General features: G+C 44.5%; 1 protein-coding gene across 7 annotated transcripts in view; it reads right to left on the minus strand.

The window, feature by feature from the left end:
• The window catches only part of camta1a (calmodulin binding transcription activator 1a), a 543,944-nt gene that overhangs the window by 253,411 nt on the left and 268,556 nt on the right, over window positions 1-21,977 (minus strand). The gene's annotated exons all lie outside the window — the stretch shown is intronic.

Genomic DNA, 21,977 nt, shown 5'->3' on the forward strand with positions numbered 1-21,977 from the left:
GGAGCTGTAGTTGAGCTGTAGCTCTCCCTGGGTGGTGGAGCGCATCAAAGAGTCTTTTGCACCTTTCACCCGCCAATCACAGCCCCACTCCCAGCAGCCCCACCAGAGCAGCACAGGGCTAATTGGAGCCCTGGGAGCAGAGCTTGTCCAGCACTGTCTCACATTTCACACTCATGAACCATCGCACACACACACACACACAGGCACACAGATGGACACATATAGACTGGGTTTTGTGTACACTAGTGTACAGGTACATGAGTGAGAGGGAGTCGAGTGGCTACTGGGAGCTGGACAGGGCTTCTGGCTGAGTCCATTTCCCAGCCTGTAGCACATTTGTATCCTTGAAGGCTGGACAGACAGCCTAGTGGACAAGAACAGTGAATAAGCATGGGAAGACCTGTTGAGACAAGAAAAACACAGAAGCCTAACGGGCACAGGGCCTATGATGGAGCTGTGTGTGTGGGCCTGACAGTGGAGGTGAAAAAAAGCAGCCTTAACAGTTGGAGGGCCTCCTGGCAGAGCTGCGCGACAGGGCCTCCCACACCACTTTGCTGGCCCATTTCACTCTTCCAGCATATTCAACTTTTTAAAGTCAGGTTTCGACCCATAAGTGCTGAAAAGTGAGAAAAGTCAAGTTGAGCGGCCCTCCTGAGCGGCACAGGAGGGTCTAGCACCGCAGGAAAAACACAGCAGCCTACAAATAAAGGGCCTCCTGGTTGAGCAGCATGAGAGGGCCTCAAAAAAATGAAAGGATGAATATTGTAAAAGATCCAGAAAGACATTCAGTAAAAACCCATGCTGACACACACTGTCCCATTTATGCAACATCCTTCTGACCAGGCTTTTGACAATGGCTCAGCTCTATGTAACCCTTAGACTCGCATACGGTATACATTTGTTAGCACAGAACGCTTCTGTTAGCCCTGTTAGTAGCTGGGGGAGTAGATCTAAATGTTCAATGCAGGTATAGGACTTCTTGGTGGAGCTGTGTGTGTGGGCCTGACAGTGGAGGTTAAAAAAAGCAGACCAAACAGGTAAAGGGCCTCCTGGTGGAGCTGTGTGACAGGGCTTCCCACACCACTTTGCCAGACTACTTCATCCTACTTCATCCATCCAACTTTTTTTCAGTCTAGTTTTGACCCACGAGTGCAGAAAAGTGAAGTTGAGCAGCTCTCCTGAGCGGCACAGGAGGGTCTAGCGGTGCACAAGAAACACAGCAGCCTACCAGTGGAGGGCCTCCTGGTGGAGCAGCGCGAGAGGGCCTCAGTAAAGTGAAATAAATATTGTGAGAGATCAAAAAAGGCATTCTGAAAAAACTCTGACACACATTGATACAACATCCTTCTGACCAGGCTTAGGACAATGCATCAGCCCTATTTAACCCTTAAACACACAAACAGCACACATTTGTTAGCACAGCGTGCTTCATGTTAGCCTTGTTAAGCACCAGGGAGTAAGACTAAGCATTAAAGAAGCGTAGTGGAAAGGCTGGTGCTGTAGATATGTGTGCACCCCATTAAATATATATATACAGCAACTCCTACAGTTACCTGTCAAACACTCTGTCAATAATCAGTAAAACTATCTGCTGACAGGGAAAATAGCAACAAAAAAAAGCAGCATCGGTTTCAGGGTCAGCTAAAAGTGTGCTAAATTATGATTACCTCCAGCCTTCCTCCTTAGTGTCAGTCAGAGGAACTCCCACACTGTTTCCACAGATTAATCACCCACAATCCTCTCCGCTCTGCTCTACTGGCCTACTGCATCCTTCCAACGCATCTCCAAAATAACGTAGCCAGAGAGGGAATCTCGCTTTTACAACTTTTACAAGTTTTGCAATTTCCCTTCAGTCTGAATCCATATGTGTGAAAGAGTGAAGCTAGGCAGCCTTGTGGTGCTGGAGAAACACAGCAGCCAAACAAATAGAGAAAAAGGCCTCCTAGTGGAGCTGCGTGAGGGGGCCCAACTAAATAAGCAATAAAGGAAGGGAGAGAGATAGAGATATTATGCATATCTGACCTTGTGTGACTACAAAAGCTAACAGGTTAGCTCTGAACCATATGATGGGATGAGCCAAAACATTATAACCACCTTGCCAGTTTGTGGTTTGTTCCTCCTCAGATCTCTAGCGGTAGGGAGCACCCCTGCCTCGGGTCTGTGGTGGCTTAGTAATTAAAACGCTGTCATTAATCACATGGTTGTGGGTTCAATAACCAGTTCTGCTAGACTGCCACTGTTGGGCCTCTAAGTAAAGCCCTTAATCTTCTCTGCTCCAGGGACACCATAGCATGGCTGACCCCAGTCTTCTAAACTGGAAAATTGGCCTATTTCAGTATACACCCTTACAAAGAGGCTGCTTATAACTATGGTTTTATAGCTAGATATAGGTACTGCATAGAACCCTTGCTGTTTAAGGGCTAAAGCTTGGAACCTGGATGTAGTAGAGTATGAGTCCTCTACAGGGCTTTTAACGGGGCAGCTGCATGACCTTGAGTGACCTCAGTACCCAGGAGCCTGGCCTGTGCCCTGGGACGCTGGGGGTGCCCCTTCTACCCGTGCAGAGCTCCGTCTCCTGAAATGTAAGCAGCTAAAGGATGGTAATAGAGTGCTTTACGATGAAATCTTGAGGCTGCAGAATTAAACATCCTTTCGCTGACATTTAGCCCTGCACTCCACCTGCCATCAGCCACTCAGACGCACTGGAGGGAATGCCAATCCACACTGCTACTCGTTCCGAGTGTGGGTGTGTTTGTCTGAGTGTGTGTGTGTGTGTGTATATGGCGACGCACAGTTTAAGGGGGAAACCTGTCACTCATTTGCCTCTGGAGGGAGAAGAGACGAGACAGCGGCTCAGACACAGAGAGAAAGAGAGAGAGAGTGTGTGTTCGTGAGGAGAGTGTGTGTGTATGGGGTGGAAAAAAGAAGAAGAGGAAAAAGGAAGCTAATGAGGGTGAGAGTGCAGTGCTCCTGTTCTCATGTAGGGGGAGATGCAGTAAAAATGAGGTAGTGGCCTCGACACTTTAAGACTACCATTAAACTTTCCCCTCGCCGCGTTTACGAGTGCCTTTGTGTGTCGGCAGAGGAAGGGGCTCGTAAAGCCGAGCTTTTGTCTCGTTGCGATCGATTTATTTCCCTTCGTTAGGGGCGAAGGCTCCGCCCGCTTATGATGTCCTCGAACGCAGGCTGTAATTACAATACGGTTGAGCTTTTATTGACACAACTTTGCTACTTTAATTAGGCTTTATTGGTTTGGAGAGGCACAGGAGCAAGCCACAATGTCACACAGGAGCAGTCGATACGGGCGGCTATTTTAGGATGCGGAGAGGCCCGGCTTTATGTAAAGATCTATTTTATGGAAACCTATGTTAAGAGGTAAAGAGAGGTCACAGGAGGCACTGGAAATGTGTCATCATACTGACCGCTGGAAAAAGTGAATATTTGTGTTTGAGAGTCTAGTGTTATCGCTGCTGTTTCTGTTCTGTACAAATATTAATGTGTAATAATGTAGTTATTACTGTGTAGTTACATGATAATATCGATACTGCATTATATTTATTAGTAATTACATTTTAATTGATTGTTTTTGTTATTGTTATTACATGTAACAAAATTATGTTATTACACATGCTTATTAATGTATAATTACATAATGACAGCTAATTACATTACAGCTAGTTATAGTTTTTAATTAGAGAGCATTACATTTTAATGTATTATTAACATTATTTCGTTAATGTATTATGTAACTGTGTAATTACATAGTCATTACTATGTAATTACATAATGATAGATACTCACATTAGTTATTACATTAGAAAGCGTTACATTGTAATTTGTTATTGTTATCATTGCTATTCCATTAATACATTATGGAACTGTGTAATTATTAATGCGTAATTACACTATTATAACTGTGTAATTACATACTGATGGATAATTACTATAGTTATTACATTAGGAAGCGTTACATTGTAATTTGTTATTGTTATCACTGCTATTTCGTTACTATATTATGTTACTGCGTAATTATTCATGTGTAATTAAATAGTTATTACTGTGTAATAACATATTGAAAACATCATTACAGTTATTACATTAGGAAGCTATTACATTTTGCTTAAGTTGTCGCTGCCATACATACAATACATACATTATGCAATTACATGACTATTGCTATATAATTATGTAGTTATGATTGTGTAATTACATTGCTAATTACATTGTAGGGGAGTTAGTGGTGTTGTCTATGTTTGTTTACTGGGGTTGAGGAGTGATGAGAGGGAGGTTGGAGAGGGGTTCCGCAGCACTTTTTAGTGTCTGTGTGTATTTGAGTGTGTGAGAGATTGTGTGAAGGTGACCTCCAAGGGAGAAAAGGGCTCCTGCTTGCTGGGCTGGGGTGACAGCGGCCCACCTGTCCAGGTGCGGAGACACACGGCCCCCATCTGCCCCCCCGCAGGACGTCCTCTCCCCCAGGGCTCCCTGACCGCCACTGTCAGCCCCCAAACACGCCTGGCCGCCTGGCTGTTCTACCATGCCAGCGGGGTGGGAAGAACAGTGCCCCCTGTAGGCCATCATTGAAAGGCTGGCTTTGACTTCAGCAACTTCTTAGCTGGGTTTTTTTGGCCAGAATTTAAAGGAGTAGTTGGTAAAAAAAACTGTGAAAAGAGTTCCATAACCTAGTTTTGGAACTGTTCTCTGATACACACACACACACACATGTTGCACAATATGTCCAAATGTTTGTGGACACCTTTTCTAATGAATACATTCAGCTCCTATTGCTGACACAGCAGTGCAAATGCAACACACACAGCTTGTCTCGTCCAGGTAGAGAAACACTGCCAATAGAATAGGCCTCTCTGCATCAAATAAAAGGGGCCTACTGGCACCATGCCTAATGCCAGATGTGGGCTAGAAGGGTATAAAGCCCCAGCATTGAGCTGTGGAGCAGTGGAATGATGGACGGTGCTCCATCGAATACTTTTGGAAAGAGTTAGGGGTAAATTGGGGATGAGGTGGAGTTGCTGTTGAAGAATGCAATCAAATTATTATAACAATGCTGCAAAATGTAGTAGAAAGCCTTTCCTGGACAGTAGAGGCCACTACTCCAACAAAGGCAGGATAAACTCATGGTGGTTGGTGTGGCGCAACAGATAACACCACTACCTGCCAGTGAGCTACCACACCATGTTGGAGACTAACACTCCATTGGCCCACCTCTGTAATACAAGTGTATTAGGAGCGAGCAGTGCACGAGCAGGTGTCCCAGTACTTTTGTCCATATAGTGTAGTTAGTAATACCAAAGTACAAGGTTGGAGGCAGCAATGATAGCTATCGAATATACAAAGGTGAGTCTTTTCCTGTACTTTCACTGAACTGCTCACTGTAACTTCTTCAGAAATGGTGCCTCTGTGACGATACACACAGTAAACACATGTGATGCTTTAGTTCATGCTGTATCAGAACATACAGAGTAGATCATTACTGATGAAAATCTACTATATCACCAAGTTACAGTCAAAAAATAAAGGCATGGCCTTTACATTCTAAAGGGTTAAGACATTTCTTGTGCTAATTGGTGGCTGTAAGCTCGGAAGCTTGTAAGGTGGAAGAAGCAAACTTTGAACACCAGGCACGCCTTTTCTGATCGACTGTGTTTGGAATTGGGGGGGGAAATTGTGTATATCAGCCTTTCTGACATACTTCTCCTTTAAGCAGCCTAGCAGAGCTATGCCTTCCAAGAAAATCAATGGATGGCAGAGGCCTAACTCATCTCAGTTTCTGAAGAGCAAAACCGGCTCCAAATCAAACTACAGGCATGATTAGAGCTCCCCCGATGATCTGGAAATCTTTCACATCTTCTTTTCCTTCTATACCATGGCCTCCCAACCTTTGCAAAGAGAAACACAAACACACACACACACACACATACACACACGCATACACACAGCACAATACTTCACCTGCCTTGATCCTTTCCTTCACGTAACCTGCCGCTGTTTCATCGACCCTTTTCAGGGCCCCACTAGCTCCACCCCTCCCCCCCTGCCTCGCCCTCGCCCTCCACGCTCTGTTTTAAGCATAAGGCCTCTCTGCCTCTTTCTGCCTGCGGGCCTCAAGGCTACACCTGGAGCTGTGCTTTGAGCGTCCGGCGGTGTGGGAGGTGCTGAGGAGAGGAGGCCTCCCAGCCTGCCCGTCCCGCTCTGATCTCCAGCACCACTCTAGTGCCAAGACTGGCATGTTTACCCTGCTGCCTCCATCACCCAGCCATTCCACCCGGGAGCCAGAGGGCGAGGGAGGAAGGGGAAGAGGGAGGATGAGAGAGAGGGAGAGACGAAGAAGAGAGAGAGAGAGTGAGAGAGGGAGGTGGGAGAGGATGAGAGAGGTTGTTTCTGAATTCACTTTTGTGTAGACAGTAGGGGAGGGAGAGAGAGAGACAGAGAGAGATAGAGATCTTCAAGAAAATATGTAAGACGAATCCGCCCGAAGATGTTAAATCACTGCTTCTAAACAAACCAAGCACATTCATTTTAATCCCATATTAACATCTGCCGGATCTATAGGTTGGTATTTAACCATTTAATAGCGTCGGCTTACAGGAGCAGTTCCTTTTTTCACTAATTTTCATTTCCACAGCTGGAAAGGTGAAGGTTAGCACACACTTCCTCTGCTTCATGTGAAATACCACACAACACCTTTCTGAACTGCCACTAATGCAACATCATTGGACAGTTGGGCATGCCTGTGGCATCACCTGGGATCAAACTCCCAATCTACCAAAGACAGGGGCCAATTATTACATAGCTGCACCACTCAGGAGCCAACTAGTTGCTTATTCATTATGAGGTTTCTGACACTGTATGGCAGGGCTGCCCAAAGTGTGGCCCACAGGACAATGATGGCCTGTAAAGACATTTGGTATGGACTGCTTGAGAGTTACCCTAACCTCACCTCCACCAAAGTTTGTCATATATATATATATATATATATATATATATATATATATATATATATATATATATATATATATATATGACATATATAAATATATACAAATATATTATTTGTTTTTTAAGCTGCCTACCTTCTGTATTTGTATGTTGGTTTATCCTTTTGGCTCTTGGCCAAACATAACCATTTCAATTTGGGCCCCAAGAGAGAATTAGTGGACAATATTACCCCAATGTCCATGTGTACAGACGTTATGCTGAGGATGATTTCTATAGGGCATGTTCTTTGCAATGTAAAGAATATTATTCAACAAAACCAAAAATAATTATTTGTATTTAATTTGTGCCAGAATATATATATATATATATATATATATATATATATATATATAGAGAGAGAGAGAGAGAGAGAGAGAGAGAAAGAGAGAGAGAGGGAGAGAAATTATAGGTGGGAAAAGAGAAAGAGTGTGAAAGACAAGGGATGGAGAGAGGGAGGGGCAAACAAAGGTGACAATGAGAGAAAGAGAGGGAGAGAAATTAAGAGATTAAGGAGAGAAAGAAATAAATTAAGGGAGAGAAGAAAAAGAGAAAGAAAGGAAAGTGGGAGATTCTAAATATAATGATAAATGGACCAATAAAAATGCTGCAGTTACTTGGAATTAAATATTTTTACATTTAACATTAAGATTTTTTAGATCTTTAGAATTTTATTTGTCTGACGCCGTTAGCAGAAACTCACTGTACTTTCATTTTCTGATTTTTCATAAACATAAAGTGACATGAGATCCTGATGATAAAGGTGATATTTGGATATAATATTTTAGTGCAGTCTGTATAACTGTTAGAGTTAAACATGCAGTGATTCATACTGCTTCTCCACTATCCACAACTATCCTACGTCCTGTCCTGTCATTAAGAGATCGAATTCTAGTGATGTCAACCAAAAAAGTAGTAATTATCTCATTTGAGCAAGAAAACAAACAGTGCTATAGTTCACCCTCTACTGTTCATTGTTAATCAGTGATGATGCGTTAGACTCAAGAAATTTGTTCGGAAAGTGTGCTCTCTTGCACAGAAACTACCGCAGTACATCCACCAGAAGCAAGATGCTTCTTTTATATGGCAATAGAAAACACAGCAGCACCAGAAAGCTCAATTCCACATGCTGATCCATTTCACTATAGCCCACATGAGTTAGAATTAAAAGGGACAACGGCAAAGCCTCTAAACTGACCAACAGAGGCATGTTAGCCAAGTAGGATAGGGTTAACCTGCTGGAGAGAAGAAGAGTCACTCTTGGCTGGACTAACAGCCCACCGCTGCAAGCTCTGCATGATAGGCTGTTGATTCTGTGTGTATAGTCTGGCTGACTCCAAAAGACATGATGATATCTCTACCCATTCAGTGTGGACGTCACAGGGAGAAGCTGATTACCTGCTCCAGTGCTCTCTGAGGAGATCGAGAAAGCTCTGGTTTAACTCCTCGGAGTACAGACAAGGCGACCAACAACACACCCAAGCTCACACCAGTTTATTTTTAAAATGGACCCTGACAAACACCATCTTTTTTCCCAGTAAAAATGGTGTCACTACATAGTGAACAAAATTAAAAAGTCTTAAAATGATTACATATGTCGAGGCCTTCCTATTCTCAGACTCCTCATCCTGGAAGGCTGGGGTGTTGAAGGGAAGTGAACTTATGATGTCCTGTCTCTTGGCGAGTGTGCAGTTAGACAGTAGTGCCACTTTAGAGCTCTGAAGCCATGTATATATTTGTGTCAATTTACTGTGACAGAACTGTGTTTTTATGTAGTGTAATTTCACAGCTCTAGACCGGCCCTACAGTCTAACTGCTGTTCATCAAGTGTAAGGCGATACATCCGATGTACATTACATTCTTAATTTCAAAATTACATTTGCATTTGAGATACATTCTGTATCATCAGATTCATGTTTTGATTACAGATGCAGGCATATTTTAACAGATGTGGTTTTGGGTATTCTTTGTTTTGTATTCTTTGAACCACTGTGTTCAGAGCACCAACTGCTGCCCTCAAGGTGCCATTAACGGACATCATCGTCCAGCCGGCAGCAGTGCGGATGTTCCTAAAAGGTAAACGGTAAAAAAGGTTGAGAGTCTGCAGTGTGGAGCTACTTTACGGTGCAACATGAAAACAGACCATAATATCTGAACCTTTATAAGACTGCAACTGAAACACTCTGTTTTACCAGCAGGAGAACCGCACGCCTTTCTCTGTTTTTAAGCCAGCAAAGAAGAGCCCATTCAGAACCGTGTGGAGGCTAACGCTAATGCTAATACACACACACACACACACACTAGCTATAGAAACCCAAACCACAGCAGATTCACCCACTATAAACCAGTTATAACACACCAGTTACAACAACAACAGATATCAGTCCAGAGTGTGTACCACTACACACACACACAGACAGGAAGTGACTGCAATGTTTTAAAGAAGCTGGGAGCTGATTGGTCAGGAAGATGATTAAGCATTATAAGATACTGAACACTATAAACACTATATTTTAAGAAAAGTCTCGACTAAACTAAATGAATCAGTTCTCTCATTATAGAAACTGATACTAAAAATAACAAGATTTTCTTCAGTATTAATGTATCGAGGCTGTATCGGATGGATATGGGCTGATACTCAGCTTTAAGAGACTTCAGGGATAACCCAATGTCCCTAGTATAAATAAAAAATGTAATTTGCTTGAATGAGCTGCAAGTGAGAAATAATTAATATCCTATTCCTTCATGCTATTATTAACAGTGATAATTAGGACTTGTGACTAATTGTGACTTATGACTACCTGGGACTACCCACTTAAACACCCACTTAACAGGTGGCTCAGCGGTCCACTGTAAAACAGAAGGAGAAAAGAAGAGCAAAAGGAAGAAACCGAGAGTGAGACAAGGGAGAGAGAGCGCACGCCAGAGAGAGACAGAGAGAGAGAGGGGGGGCCCCTGGGAGGCAGCTGTCCCCTCTGGGCTGTTTGGAGAGCATTCTGCACTACATGCATCACTCTTAGCCACCGTGCTCCATTAGTGCGCCTCTGCTTTGATTATCAATCTGCAGCCTGTTTCCCCAGAGACGACGCCCCGTTAGCTTTAGCATAGCTCAGTCACTGCTAATGATCCGACCGGCTCCCCTGGCCTCCTTCAGAGGACAACACAGCACCACTCAGTCAGCAACTTTCCCCACATTGCCATCCTTCAGCGGGCCTGTCGGGTCCAGGCCTCTAGAGCAGACCACTGCACTTATCTCTTCCCCACAATGCGGCCTTTTGAGCGGCCTCCCCTATCTGTATTATTGATGAGCCATTTGCATGCGTTTATGCGAGCTCCCTGTTATCTGGGCTGCGTTTAGTAGCAAGCTGTTGGTTCTGCCAGCGAGGACGGGTCCCCTATGGTTGGACGGCAGTGCCGCTAAAGACTTGGGCACGCCACACAACTTTTAAATTCCTAATGGATTGTGGGAACACTCTCACTTTCCAAGTCATTTTTACTACTAGGGGGTTACTCACTATTCAGTTTGGTTAGATTTATTTAAACAGGGCTTTTAACAGCAGTTATTGCCACATGTTGCCAAAAGGAAGCTTTACGGACATCTGTCCAGTAGTTCAGGGCACAAATGGACAAGTAAAAAGCAACAGTAGCAGGAAACAAAACTTTCTAAGAGCATGAGGAAGAACCACTGAGAGGAATCCAGACTCAATAAAGAGAACCTATCCTCTGCTGGTCACTGCTTTACAACCCTAACTTTGGGCCTGAGAATGAATGTGGAGTTTTTCATTATTTAATTGAATAATTTAATGACCTCAGCTCTGATTGGCTGGTTGATAGCAACGCCTCACACAGAGGACACATAGCATAGCACACTATAGCAAAGCTTTGTTTTTAGCACTGTTTTTCATGTGATACAGGGTTTGTACACAGCTTTTGGATCGGACACACGTTTTCCACATAACTTGCCATTTTTCCCCCCATAGGAATGAATGGGGAGCAAAGGATGATGCAAATACACTAGTAACACCCAACCAACCACATGGGGTACCACAGCAACCACTTGACAATCACCTGAGACACAACAGCAACCATCTGGGGTACCAAAGCAGCTGCTTAGTGAATATCGCAAGCTGCCACTGTTGGGCCTTTGATCAGTAGCCAAAACTACTAAGATCTACCCCAGATTATACTGTCTAATACCCAGACTAGCTTGAAATTAGATCAGGAGGCAACAGTCTGTGCCAATTATCACCCCAGACCATCCCAAAATATGACCTGTCGTGGATCAGCACAGATTGTGAATGGTAGCTGTAATCAGGGGCGGAACTCATGTAACGTAACCTCAGCTTAATCTGTCTGCACTTCGTCACTCTTCTGCGGCCTCCTGAAGGAGTCAGTGGTTTTGGCAGTGGAGAGTGAGGAGCAACAGGAGATTAGAGCAGGGGATTGGGTGCACCTGACAGGCAGACACTCACCGCCACAGGAAAGTGAACAGGCCTCTGTAGGGCATCCCATCCTCACACTGAGATCTCTGAGCAGCAGAAGCTACTGCCAAGACTAAATGATATATGCTGAACTGGTAATAAGTGCCATAACATTAAGACTACCTCTCTTGTGCATCCAATACAGATCTGATCGGTCAAGGAATAGACTCCACAAGAGATTATCAGCAGAACCTTTAAGTCCTGTAAACTGGGAGGTGGGGCCTCCATGGATTGCATTATTGGAGCTAGAGGGTGCTGGAACAGAGCATTTCACACCAAACCTCTCTGAATGACTTTGTTTACATCTTAAAAGTGCAATAGAATACAATTATTCAGTTCTTCTTTTTTATTTGTACATGGAAGTATAAATATTAAATATGTGACTTTGTTTGGGGTGGGAAATGCTTACCACCCTGTTATTGTGCCTCAAAATTAAATTATTTTTTGTGGGCTTAAAAGCGCATTACCCGCAGAGTCTGCCAGAGTTAGCTTTTAGTCTTACACAGACGCCAAGCCGGCTTCATCACTTTTCACGCAGATACTGGCAGTGGCACTTCTTCCCCTTTCCAGCCTCGGTTCCATTTTCTCTAGAAGCAGACATTGCATTTAGCCTCTAAAAGCTTTTGCCTACCTAATATCGAGTATGTCCCCCTCTGAAGACGTCCTGTGGTATCTGGCACCAGGATGTTAGCAGCAGATCCTGTTGGCACTTTAAGCAAGTCCTGTCAGCATCATGTCCTATTCATAGGTTGTCCGTTCTTGGTAGGTTCTGACCATTGCATACTATACAAACAACACAAGAACTGCCTGATGTTTCGGAGATGCACTGACCCGATCATTTAGTCATCACAGTTTGACTCTTGTCAAAGTGAACTGACTGTTATTTGCTGCCTAATACAACCCCTTCTTGACAGGTGCCACTGTACATGAAGATGATGAATGACTTACTGAAATACTTATTAATGTTATGGCTGATCTGTATAAATGCTGGGGGCCTTTATGTACCAGGTCTTGTACAGGTCTGTTTGTTTTAGTAGTAGTAGTAGGGTCTATTAGGGATAGCTTTTAGCCTAGCACAGATGCTAAGCTTGCCTCACAGGCCTTCTCTTGGGCGAATAGCTGAGTACTATGGTCACCTTATTGACTGAGGTGCTTAGTAATGTCTAAAGCTTAGAGGTATCTTTGAACTATTAGTCTATTCTAACTAGCTGTGGTTTTTCTTGGGTAAATAGCAAAGCACTTTTGTAAGTCGCTCTGGATAAGAGCGTCTGCTAAATGCCGTAAATGTAAATGTAAATATGTAAATGTACCTGTGTTGCTCTTCCACAAAAGGCTTTCACCTGGACCCACTTTCGGCCCACTGGTGGGCCATAGCTTTTTAAGGGGTTAAGGGGTTAAAAGAGGACACAACAGTGTCTGAGGTTCACAATATGTCGCCTCCACCTTCTGAATTCTCATTATTCAACTCTGTGAAGGTAAATAGTGCACCTTTAAAGATTTCATTATGCAAAAAAATGGAAAATCAGAAGAATTCCTGCATTCAATGAAGTGCATCTAATTCACCAAGCACATCAACAGTCAACCCTGAGCCTGAGACTGTACAGCAGAGAAGAGAGAAGTGCGGATGCTGAAATGTAGAGCAAAGCTATTCTTCCGCAGAGAGAGAGAGAGAGAGAGAGAGAGAGAGAGAGAGAGAGAGTTGCGGTCAAAAAAGTCATTGTCCTTTAAAAGTCAAGAAGACAATCCCTGGAAAGACACAGGAGTCAGAACAAAAGTGCGTACAAAAGAGTGGCAAACATGAGACATGAGTGAGAGAGACATGTGAGAGAGTGATGTAGAGCGAGAGAGCGTGAGCAATAGAGAGAGAGAGAGCGTAGGGTGATTGGGGAGGAGAGCGAGACTGCTTTTGTTACTGTCAGAGAATCTCTCTCTCTCTCTCTCTCTCTCTCTCTCTGTGTCTCTCCCTTTAGGGTGCAGGTGACCCCTCCGCTCAGCTCCAACCGTGCGCACGCCAGGCTAATCATTCTGTTTTAATCACCAGGATATTCTCCTCGTCCTCTCCTCCTTGTCTCTCCTTCTCTCTCTCTCTCTCTCTCTCTCTCTCTCTCTCTCTCTCTCTCTCTCTCAGTCTCTGTCGGTCTCTCTCTCTCTCACTCAATCCCTCTCTCGCTGGCCCCTCTGCCTGCCCTAGCCTTTGCCAAGGTCCAGCTAATTTTATTCTAATTGCCTGCGCCCTCAGCCGAGACTGATCTGCCTCATTGTCCCCATCCCCTCTCCATATTTCACTCACCCTCCTCCTCCTCATGCATCCTCCCTCGCTTTCTCTCTTCCTTCTGTCCTCCCTCCACTCCTTCACTCATCTCTGTCAAACTCCACACCCCCTCACCTCCTCCCACTATCGCTTGTCTGACTCTCTCTCTCTCTCTCTCACTCTCTGGTCATTTCTTAGGGGCAGCAACATTAACCATTTGTAAGAAAATAAGGCCAGTGTGTCGTGTAGGAGGAGTTGAGGCAGGATCTGAGACTGAGTGTGAGTTAAAAAAGGAAGAATGATGAGCGAGCTGGAAAGAAAAAAACTTAAAACGACTAAAAGAAAGAAAGAGCTGAAGCAATGATCCACAAACATAATAGCAACATCATCCAGGACCTGGAAAAAGTGCTGCACAGCTTTAGTGGTTCTCACATCCTGCCAGTTGCTAAGTTGTTGCTATGTGGTCACTTGTGTGAGACGTTTTACTAAGTGGTTTCTATGATGTTGCTAATTGGCTGCTAGATAGGTCCTATGGTGTTGCTGGGCGGTTGCTTAAGTGTTGCTATTGAGTTGTTTAGTGTTTGCTAGGTAGTTGCTTTGTGGATGTTTGGTGGTTGCAGTGGTGGTTGCTATAGTATTCCAAGTGGTTGCTGTAGTGCTGCTAATATGGCTTCTAGGTGATTGTTATGGAATTATTTAGTGGTTGCTATAATGTTACAAGGTGATTGCTATGCAGTTGTCATGTGGCTGCTAGATGGTTGCTATACTGATGGATAGGTAGTTGCTATGGTGGTTACTACAATCACTATCCCAAGTGATTGATAGGTGTTGCTAGGGGGCTGCTACAAGGTGCTGTTAGGCAGTTGATATGGTATTAGAGGTGTTTGCATTGCTGTTGCCAGGCGGTTGCTATAGTGATGCTAGGTGGTTGCTATGGAATTTTTAGTAGTTGCTATGGAGTTGTTTCTTGGTTGCTAGATCATTGTTATAATGTATCTAGGAGATTGCTATGTAGTTGTTAAGAGGTTGCTAGGTGGTTGCTATAGTGTTGCTAGGTGATTGCTATAAAGCTCTTTAGTGGCTATGGTGGTTGCTTTGGTGGTTACTATGGTATCCCAAGTGATTGCTATGGTGTTGCTAGGTGGTTGCTACATGGTGCTGTTAGGTAGTTTGTATGTTAGATGAGGTGGTTGTTTTGCTGTTGCTAGGTGGTTGCTATAGTATTCCAAAGGGGGTGTCCTTTAATGAAAAAAAAATAACTTCAAAGAACCTCCCCAACTCCTTCATGGTGACCCCGGGTTTTATTGACCGCAAAAAAGCTCATTTATCAAACTATTATTACATTTTTTCTTCAATCTATTATTTAATTAACTTAAATCTAATAAAATATTTTTGGAATATTAATTTCATATCAATTTAAAAAAAAAAAACAGTAAGCAGGACAATAATCTCTCACCCACCCCTTCACCCTCCCACCCCACCAGCGCCTCACCTCCATCGGCAACTGCACAAGCATTTCCAATTTTCTCCTGTCCCCCCTCGACTGACCCCTCATTCCAGCAGACAGAGCAAACAGCCTCGGCCCACAAAGAGCCACAATAGCGGCGGACAGAAAGGCAGGCCGCTTCGATTAGGTAAAGCCAGCGCGTGAAAGCCAGCGGCTCGTTTGCGGCGGGCTGAAACAGGCACGCGGCGGCAACACAAAGAGCCGAACAAAAGGCCCGAGCAAACGGGGGGAGGGTGGCGAGGGGAAAGCCTGTCCATAGGGCCTGCGTCTGCCGGAGCGATGCGCTAATGTTATCAGCGCACACCTGCCTCCTCTTTCAGCCAGCACAAAAGTACAAGAGCACAAAGGCGCGGGGGGCTCACTCGAATGCAGACGAGGCCGCGATTAGCCTGGCCGGCTGACCAACACCTGTCCGGTGTGTGAATTCATGCGCGGCTCTCATAAACATATGCTTAGCCATCTCATATTCACCCGTATGAAAATGTGCTGCCCCTAGAGCCTGGGCGCACTGATCCAATTGATTAAAAAATGAAAAGCTGGCTTTGGGTGTGACTGAAAGTTTAATATTTCCCCAAAAAAAGAAAAGAGGAAAAAAAAAAAAAAAAAAAAACTCCTAGCGCCCCGCTGCTAACTGCTCGATCTTCCTCTCGCTCCGCGTCTGCTCCAGGCACCCACTCGTTGCCTGGCTGGAACAGGCCCTGTTAAAAATAGCTGCCTTCGCCTCAGCAGCGAGTCATTATTAGGCGCAGATAAAAATGAAAGCATCAATTTCCCCTTAAACTTTAAATAAGCAATGCAGGCTGAATATAGTAGCTAAATAGTGCTCTGCCTTCTGCTAATTGGGGTTTCATAACAAGCCGCTTAGTGGATAATGGCTTATTTTGGTCATCAACATCGTAGCATCTACAAGCCACAATTAAAAGTAGCCGAGGGAAACTCAGCATCGTAATTCAACACACTTTCAAAATTTTCCCCTTTCTGTCTCTCCCTCTCTCTCTTTTTGGCTCTCTCTCCCTTCAACACCAACCCCCCCCCCCCACCACCACCACCACCCCCACCCAGATCAACAGCCCCAATAAATTTTCATTACACCTGAGGAAAGCTCTTCAAATAGAGCCACAGAAGCAGAAACCAATTACTTTTTAATTTATTGACTAATGGCCACAGCCTTTGCAGACAGCTGCAATTGTTCCAACAGTCATCATGCTAGCACCGGGTTTAGCTTTGTTTTGGATTCATACCCGAAATAATTTATCATTACAAGCAGATTAAATTGAACCATATAGGCCATAACTTCTGCAATTTGTATCATTTGGAGCCGCCTGCGTTGTTTTTTTTTTCCTTTCTCCATGCGCTACATAAACGCTCTAACATAATTACACTGGCTTAAACACGAGGCTCCAAATAAATACATCGGCTTATCAATTGCCGTGAAACCTTGGGCTTCCGTTTACCTCCGCACGCCTCTTAAAATGTTCCCAGAGTTAATACTGTATCCTTTATGGAATCCCTCGCTGTTTAATTTCACAGTTGGCTGAGAGGCCTCTGGTCTTGACTGACTGGAACTCAAGGTTAAGGCCTTTCCCCGCGGGACTACATCTGTCTTCTCCACACTCGCTGTAATCACCCAGCAACTGTGGAGATCTCAAGCTGGCTCCAAGTACTCCATGGTGTTCAGTATGAGCCACTGGACCTGAGAGGTCCTGTGGGAAACTCCGGACGCTGGGTTTTTACCCCCAGAGGGAGACGCCGCTTTTTCAAGCCTCTGAGTATAGCTGCTTCCGCCATCTGAGAAGCCTCCAACTCTGCACTTTTACCGTTCAGTATCCAGCAGCACACGGTGTTCCAGCTAACCTCAGAAAGCATGAATATAGATGGACCACAGGAGTCCACAGGGGGGATGTGAGTTTGCTTTCCAGCTCTGTGTGGCATTATCGCTGCCTTCATGGGCCATCGGAAATATCCAGTTGAATGCTGAACATCAACATCCACTCAATACCAACTTCTAACTAACCAAAATGGTAGAGGAAAGGACTGTTTCAGGGATTGATGGATTGATAGCAGCCATTTCTGTACCTCACTGTTGTTTTACCCTATTAGATTAGATTATTAGGAAACTGGGAAACTGCTGACCCTCTGTGAAATGCGGTGACTCTGTGTTGAGCTGCTAGCGAGCAATGAGGCGTGTAAGGGGAGAAACAGGGGAGAACATCTGCACTCTTTACAATTTACTGCTTAGCACACTACATATTGTACCACCCACCTCAGGGAGCCCCATATAACCCTGGACATACATTATATGGACAAAAGTATTGGGACACCTGTTCATTCATTGTTTCTTCCAAAAGAAACAAGGCTATTAAAAAAGAGCTTATTCTGCATTTCTTGGAGTGACTGTCTGTACTGTCCAGGGAAGGCTTTCTACTAGATTTTTACTAGAGCATTGCTGTGAGGATCTCATTGCACTCAGCATCCAGAGTGTTAGTGCGGTCAGTAAGTTGGATGATCACCACCCCGAAAGTATTGGATGGAGCTCCACAGGGCTTTATACCCCTCAAGCCCTAACGTCTGACATTAGGCATGGTGCCAGTAGATTCATGTTTATCACGTATCATGTTTATCTGTTTCAGCAATGGGTGCAACTTAAAGTAGCTAAATGCATTCATTAGAAGGGGTGTCCACAAACATTTGTAAAACTGTACCTTGCACTACTGTCTGTTCAAAACCAGTGAAATTTGTCCCTTGTTTTCTGCAAAAAAGGAAATTCGTACCAAATTGTGAGACCAAACCACAACAGGAACCTGACCTTCTGTGTATCATTACAGCCCTGATCATTAATGCCTTAATACTGAGTGGTTTCATCAGTTAAACTTAATACATCAGGTCAAGGCCTTGTTAAACAACTTAGATGTGTGCAGTGTCTTCTTGCTCCTGATTGATTAAGGTGGTTCTGGTGTTCATGTAAACGAGAAGGAACAAACACATGGACCTCATATTTCCTTCTCTCTCTCTCTCTCTCTCTCTCTCTCTCTCTCATTCTGTGTCTGAAGGCAGAAGTCTCTGGCTGATTAACAGACTCCAGCGCGAGGGTGCTGAGGAGCAGTGAGTGAGCCCCTCCCCTCGGGACAGGGGGAGAATAAAGAGCGGAGCAGACAGCAGCGCTCCCTCTCTGCCGGCTCTCTTCCACATCCCTCTAGTCCTTGAACGGCAGTGACGTCAGCCTCTGTGTAGAGGCATGGGGGCTAATGGAGCAGCGCCAGGCACACGCTGTACCTGTGCTGGCAGAGGCAGAGCACGGTGGAAACACACACACACCGCCACGGCGCGAGAGAAAAGCCAACAGAATCTCCAGCAGAATCGCCCCGGCTGTTCCACATCGACCCGCCGCCTCTTACAGGCCTCTCGCGCTCTCTCGCTCTCTGTCGCTCTCTGTCGCTCTCTCTCACTTTCCATCACTGGCTGTCTTTTCTCCATCTGACTTTGTTGTCACAGAGGTCAAAATCGATTTCATCTGCGGGCTCCGAAAAGGTAAACAATATAAAGCCGGGCACACAAGCACCACGAGAAGGAGCACTTGGTATGAGACACCACCGCGCTGAGAGGTTAAGGAACGCTCGTCCAGGGTAACGAGAAAATAGCAACAAAGCCACGCGCCGCGTGAGAAGATAAAGGAAGAATGAAGCCAGATTAATTTGCGTAAATGCCGCTCCAGGCTTTGGGAACGCACCTCGAAACGAATCGCCGAGTTATTAAAATCCAGCCCGTGGCCAAGGGCACGGTGAAGGTCGCAGCTCGCCTCCGTCTGCACCTCCATTTGAGATTTTTTTCTGCTGTGTAGACCGCTCGCGCCAAGTGTATCTCAAAAAAATACAACGCTGATAATGGCGCCATAAAACAGATCATTTTACAGGCAGACGAGCTCAGTCTTGAATGCACTCGAAAACCATTTTCAAGCGACATAAAGTTTAACATAGCGCTACATCTGCCGAGCCAATAGGTTCCACACTACATGGAACTTGGATTTAATTAAGGCGAGGAGATGCATGGAGACCAGAGCGCTGAGGTCCTCGCTATCCAGAGAGGGACACAGAAAAAGAGATAGCCAGAGAGAGAGAGAGATAGCACAGTCAGCTAGACATGCACAGAAAAAGCAATTGACCATTACAGCACTATCAGATGGTGTGTTCCCGTGTTCCCACAACGGTGTCATAAATATATCATGTGAGCACTGTATCACAGAGCTCCCCTGAGGAAAAAAAAATCTGACCAGAGATCTTTTAAAGATGTCTTTTACTTTCTCTGTATAAATAAGGATCGTCAGGGGGACTCCAATGGTCCAGTGGTCCAAGGGTTGCTGGTTGCTGGTTCGATTCCTGAACCCCATTATGCTGCTTGCCCTCAGTAGCAGGAGCCAGAGGGAGCATAATTGGCCTTGCTCTCTCAGGGTGGTTTGATGGCGCTTCCTCCACACATTACTCCTAGCGTACTCCTCTGAGCATGCCTAGCAATGCTTGCAGTTTGAAAAGAGGCAGTGGCTGACTTCATGTGTGTTGGAGGAGATGTGTGTGTTGGGGGCATTGCTAGTGATAGGGGGAGTTTATATGAATGGGGATTGGGTAATTGACCTGCCAAATTGGGTAAACAATTGGCTAAAATGATAAATAAATTAAATAAAAAAAGGATAATCAAAGAAATGATCCAAAAAGATTATTTGAGGTGGTAACCCCAAGAAGGTCATTCTTTCTGACATGCCAAATCCAATGTCCAACAAACCACAATAATGAACTTATTTTGAAATTTCAGTAATTAATTATGTAAAAAATTTGTTTTTAAAAAATATGTTTTCAATTTGAAACATCAGCTTGAGGCTGTAAACAAAGCTGTAACCTAAGGTATACAAGTGTGTACCAGAACTTTAGATCTGATGGCACATGCTGGCTACTGGAAGGATTAGGGGTTTAATACTGTATAAATCAAGCTAACCACATCAGTGAGCATCAACAAAGATCCACCAGGCTTACCCACCTGGCACTCTGACTAAAAAGAGACGTCTGCCTACTAAATTTACAGAATCGGTTCACTGATTTAAACTCCAGCCAGCCTTAATAAAACGCTTAAGCACAACAGGAGGCCTCACCTGGGGTTCCGCTTTCTTTTATAGCAATAAACTTCAGAACTTTCAGCAAGAAGTAGTTTTCATGCAGCTGTTGAGTTCCCACACTGATGAAGTGGCCATGCTAACCGAGCCTTTTCGACTGCAAACCCAGAGCTATGTTAATGCACACTCATTTAGAGTGTATAGATTATTGATTCTCAAGTCTTCCTGGGCAGCTTGATTTCTATTGTGGCCGTTTGAAAGCACACAACATAAATTTAAAGGATCAATGGTGATAGAGGGCTGAAAATTGTGAAGTAACCCGCTACTTTCTGCCTCTAAATTACTACGCTCGGCTGGGGGAACGCTCCCCAGACCTTTACAGTGTCAAATGATCTACGAGCAGCTGGGAACTCTTCAACAGAACGTGTTCTCGATGCCTTGCAAAACCTTAAATTCCCTGCAGCTACACACACACACGCACACACACACACAAAAAAAAAACGCACACTGAAAATCCATTATGTGTCACACCATTAACATGGACGAAGGACATTTTCAACATTCAAATGCCAGGGTGAAGAATAAATGTCAACCCATGCTTTGTTATGCTAAATCAATTACCCACTGGAGAGTGGATGCTAGGTGCAGGCCCACAGTTAACTTCACTTAGAAGCACTCACCGTGCTATACATCCGCCTGACTGCGGCTTGAATTTTTAAACCACCATCCAAAACGTCCCCCGAATCGGCGAGCTACTTTAATTAGCTTGCTAATTACTTTAAGTCATGGTTTGCTGAGGCCCGAAACATTCGGTGTCAACAAGTTCTGCGGCTAAGAGAAGGAGTGTAAACAAACACAAACTAAACATGCTGTGCCGCAGAGGTCCACTCAGCTTCTCTGCATTCCTGCTCTGTAGAGTCTTACAATACACTACATGCTAACCCAGTAAGGCGGCTTCTTAATCCGCTCCTCTTCTTTAATAAGAGCAAATGCTGTCGCCTGCTGTCGATCGCTGAGCTCCATTATCTGTTGACTGGATGTTAAAGAGCTCATCTCCTTTTTCTTCCTTTTTATTATTTTCTTTAAGATCCGCTGGTAACATTTGTGTGGGTTATTCACCAAAACCATTCATTATTCATTGCTTCCTAACCATTTTCCAACCTCTTTTATGCCTTTTTCAATAATTGTTTTCATTGGCTGCTCGGTACTAAGACTCAGTCTGGGTTGCACCACTCTTTCATGTAACTTTAATGTAATGGGCGGGGCTAAACTACTGTAAGCTGAAGATGGATTAAAATGTTGGTCTTTGGTGATCATTAGGTGGCACGACTCTTCGGTAAAGGATGTGGCCATGATGATCTGGTAGTTAGCTTAGCACAGAGATAAACACAGACACAGGTCTAGAGAAACCCAAAGTGACCTTTATTCACACACACCCGTCACCAAACACCAGATAAACTTGACTGTGCCCCAAATTGAGTCTAGTTCTGCCCTCTGTGCTCACTTCCATGTCTCTCTCATTCCTGTATGGGCCAAACCTAACCCCTTTATTCCCCACCTGGAGCACTTTCCCCTGACTGGCCCATGGGGGGCGTTGTTAGTGAGGCTTTTTGCAGCTCAGCTTTCACAAGCCTATTAGCCAACATTAAA

This window comes from Salminus brasiliensis, chromosome 14 (genome assembly GCF_030463535.1).
Source record: "Salminus brasiliensis chromosome 14, fSalBra1.hap2, whole genome shotgun sequence".
Lineage (NCBI taxonomy): Eukaryota > Metazoa > Chordata > Actinopteri > Characiformes > Bryconidae > Salminus > Salminus brasiliensis.